At 32.7% G+C, this 4,666-nt stretch overlaps 1 protein-coding gene across 2 annotated transcripts in view; it reads right to left on the bottom strand.

Annotated features, from left to right (window-relative positions):
* Positions 1-4,666, bottom strand: part of LOC107702602 (ephrin type-A receptor 5-like) — a 107,283-nt gene that overhangs the window by 8,245 nt on the left and 94,372 nt on the right. The window lies entirely within an intron of this gene.

Genomic DNA, 4,666 nt, shown 5'->3' with positions numbered 1-4,666 from the left:
ATATATGAACTTGATATACTCTAAATAATTTATATATTGTTTATACATAAATATATACATAAAAACTAAATTGCTACAGAAATATTAAGCAGCTGAACAATTTTCAACATTGATAATAATCAGAAATGTTTCAGCTAATCAGCATATTGTGATTTCACAATATTACTGTTTTTACTGCCTTTTCGATTAAATATATGCAGCATTGGTGAGCCTAGGAATCATGTTTTGAATGGTATATAGCATGTGTTTTTGTAGTGTATTAGTTGACAGATATTATATATAATTAATGAAGATGTCTTGTTTGCCTTATAGGGTGAACGCGATATGTCTATTAGATCAGTTTTACTTTTTCTGCGATTCAAAACCTGGCAACAGAAATCAGAGCCGTGAATCAACAAGAGCATCTTATCTCTAAAATGCCCCTCACTCCCACATCACAAAGAGCAGCAGCAGCTCAGAAAGCAATCCCTCGCGGAAAACACTCAGAGAGAGAAAACACAGACAGAGAAAGAGACCGACTGACAGACAGACAGAGCCAGAGAAACACACCAGCGTCTAGCTGAGCCAAGGAAGCCGAGATCTGAGGGGAACCCTCAAGAAACCGCTAAATAAAACATCAAATAACTCTCCCTTCCCAAGCGTGTGTGAAACAGATTAATGATGGAGCACAGAACGAGATGTGAGGTGCAGATGAAGCCGTCACTGGCAACTGTAAAGGAGGAAAAAAGGTCAGTCGTGCTTGATAAAACCGTGACTGCTGTGTGCACCTCCTTCTGGGATATGCTGGGAACACTTAGGCATCGCCTTGTGTTTCATCTCTGCCTGCAAATATACTTGTCATCTCATACGCTGACATATGACATGCACATCTACATAACAAAAGACAGAGAGGCGGCTGTTCACCATGTACTTTGTGTTTTTCAATATCTGAGGCTGCAGTGCTTTAATAATAGTTAAAAAGATGCTTGTGATTTGTCATGTCTTTACTGCATTAACATTTATAGCTATTTGTATTTAACATTTAGGAGTATATTTTTGTTTATTTGGATAGACACTGATACATAAACTGCCGTATACAAGTTTTTTTAATTTTTTATTAATACTTTTTATTATATCTATTTACTACTTTTTCAATCAAAGGCTGTTCTTTTGAACTTTTGTTTATCAATTAATCCTACAAAAAAAAAAAAAAAAAAAAAAAAAATGCCACAAAGATATGGAGCAGCACAACTGTCTTTATAACACTGATAATAAAACACTGATAATAAACAGAAATGTTTCTTGAGCATCAGCTAAGCATATTACAATGATTTCTGAAGGATCATGTGACACTGAATACTGGAGTAATTATGCAGAAAATTCAGCTTTGATCATAGCAATAAATTACATTTTACAATATATTCACATAGAAAACAGAAAAATATTATGTTGTAATAATATTTCACATTATTAGTGTTTTATTGTATTTTGTATTAAATAAATGCAGGCTTAATTAATCCAAAAAAAAAAAAAAAAAAAAAAAAAAAAAATGCCACAAAGATATGGAGCAGCACAACTGTCTTTATAACACTGATAATAAAACACTGATAATAAACAGAAATGTTTCTTGAGCATCAGCTAAGCATATTACAATGATTTCTGAAGGATCATGTGACACTGAATACTGGAGTAATTATGCAGAAAATTCAGCTTTGATCATAGCAATAAATTACATTTTACAATATATTCACATAGAAAACAGAAAAATATTATGTTGTAATAATATTTCACATTATTAGTGTTTTATTGTATTTTGTATTAAATAAATGCAGGCTTGGTGAAAAAAAACACTTTTTTGACTGTTTACTTGAATTATGAAAACAATATTTACTTAAGAAATACTTGAAGACTAATTTGTTAATATTTATATTAATATTTTGCTTTAAAAATAATTTATTTATTTATTTATTTTTAGTTTAATATCCCTGGTATACACTTTTCTAAGCTCCTATGTTATTATTTGCTGTATGAATCAGTGTCTATTCAGTGAGATCATGTTTGTATTTAGACAGAGACAAGGAAACAATAGATGACGTTAGCTTCTGGTAAAAGCTACTGTACTTAATGTCTTTTAAAGAAACTCTATGCCTGAGCCGAATTCTATTACGCCGGCAGATTTCTGTCTACAGAGAGCTGATGCTCTTTCCGTGCAGAAAAGCCAAGAGTAAAATTATTGTGGCCAAAACCTGAAACTCCCATTTTCAACCCAAATATCCATTACCCAGCATCCTGTGTGTTCCTATTCTGCTGTTGAGCAGGTGACCTTTGACTGGACCGCATATACATGCATGTGTGTGTATTTATATATACATAATATACACAGTACACACACATATATTATGTAAACAAAAAACTTTTATTTTGGATGTGATTAATCGTTTGACAGCACTAAATAGTACTGAATGAAATATTATTAAAACATATAATATATAATAAAAATATAGGCCTAGATATAGACCTATATTTATATTACAATGATTTCTGAAGGATCATGTGACACTGAATACTGGAGTAATTATGCAGAAAATTCAGCTTTGATCATAGCAATAAATTACATTTTACAATATATTCACATAGAAAACAGAAAAATATTATGTTGTAATAATATTTCACATTATTAGTGTTTTATTGTATTTTGTATTAAATAAATGCAGGCTTGGTGAAAAAAAACACTTTTTTGACTGTTTACTTGAATTATGAAAACAATATTTACTTAAGAAATACTTGAAGACTAATTTGTTAATATTTATATTAATATTTTGCTTTAAAAATAATTTATTTATTTATTTATTTTTAGTTTAATATCCCTGGTATACACTTTTCTAAGCTCCTATGTTATTATTTGCTGTATGAATCAGTGTCTATTCAGTGAGATCATGTTTGTATTTAGACAGAGACAAGGAAACAATAGATGACGTTAGCTTCTGGTAAAAGCTACTGTACTTAATGTCTTTTAAAGAAACTCTATGCCTGAGCCGAATTCTATTACGCCGGCAGATTTCTGTCTACAGAGAGCTGATGCTCTTTCCGTGCAGAAAAGCCAAGAGTAAAATTATTGTGGCCAAAACCTGAAACTCCCATTTTCAACCCAAATATCCATTACCCAGCATCCTGTGTGTTCCTATTCTGCTGTTGAGCAGGTGACCTTTGACTGGACCGCAGGCAGATGCACCGCGGTGGGAGAAAGAATTTATCCAGCACCAACCCAACCCCAAAATCTGCATGGATCTCCCCCGCTGATGGTGTTCGATATGTCAGTTCAGCTCAGAGTTTACCCTCACTTCCTGATCTATTTATAGATGTCAGCATTCTATCACTCTCATTTCCCCAAAGGCAAATACGAGAGAGCATGTGAGCGCTTAAAACGGCCATGGGAAGCAATTATTGTGGTGTAGTGTTAAAAGACTGTAGGGGAAAACTGCACTTTGGCTTCACTGGATCATCACTGGATATACCATATTATTATATTTACAAAAATAACTACATTTTTAATTCAAAGTAATTGCGCTTTAATTGTGGCTAAGAAATTACCCCCCAAAAGATCACATAAAGTAATTATTGTGTTAAATGAGAAAAAAAAAAAAAAAAAACATTGAATAGCCAATTATATTTAAATATGTAAACATGGAATTATTTTTTATTTTAAATAAAACAAAACTCAATATTAAACCAAAAATACCAGTAGGTGGCACCAAGTCACTTTCTTAATAAACAAGTACTTCAGACATGCATTCAGCTGATTCGTTCAAATGGCTGATTCATTCAGAAACAAAGCATATGACTGTCTTCATGAATGAGTCACTGAATTATTCACTCACTCGATTTGTTCAAACGGCCAATTCATTCAGAGACGAAGCAAGTGGCTGTCTTTATGAATGAGTCACTGAATCATTCACCACTCGATTAAAAAAACATTGATTCATTCAGTAACAAAACACTGCCGTGTGTTGCTCGAAAAGACAACTGGACAACTGACTAGAACTATTTTCGTTTGTGAAATTGAACAAAACATACAATACTGACAATATTGTGTCTAAAATTTAACACAATTTTCACTTATGAAGACAATATGTCGTCCCAATAAGACCACATATGAACTAGGGGTGTGCAATATATATCGTCTGCGATAATATCGTAATTGTTGTTTTAACGATGTGCGATTTGACATTATCGAGTATTTTGCAAAAACCATTCAAAACATCCCTACAGAGCACACGCATACAGTACGTGAAGTCTAGACTAGTGCGGGTGCGCATTTAGTGTGTTTTCTTTCACTGCATGATTCAGTCTATTAAAATGCATTTAGAATGATCACAAATTCAAGACATGATGGCAGAAAATGTATATATTTATACCACTTCATATAGTTATTAAATTTCACACGAAGAGTGCCGATTTTCTCCAAAAATTACCATGATTACAAATGTGACATTGAATTCAATAAACAATAAGTTAATTAAGAGACTTACGTTTTAGACACCATATTGCTTGTTTTTGCTCTATTTTCGCCAACCAAAAATCATTCCAAATAGTCACCACAGAACAGTTCTGCGTCTCTGAGCAATGACGGTGTTTCGTTCCGAATGAATCAACCATTTAAATGATTCGGTTCAGTCGCAATGACTCA

The sequence above is a fragment of the Sinocyclocheilus anshuiensis genome, unplaced genomic scaffold (assembly GCF_001515605.1).
Source record: "Sinocyclocheilus anshuiensis isolate Anshui unplaced genomic scaffold, SAMN03320099.WGS_v1.1 scaffold210, whole genome shotgun sequence".
NCBI classification, from domain to species: Eukaryota; Metazoa; Chordata; class Actinopteri; order Cypriniformes; family Cyprinidae; genus Sinocyclocheilus; species Sinocyclocheilus anshuiensis.
This window is presented reverse-complemented; position numbering and strand designations above follow the sequence as displayed.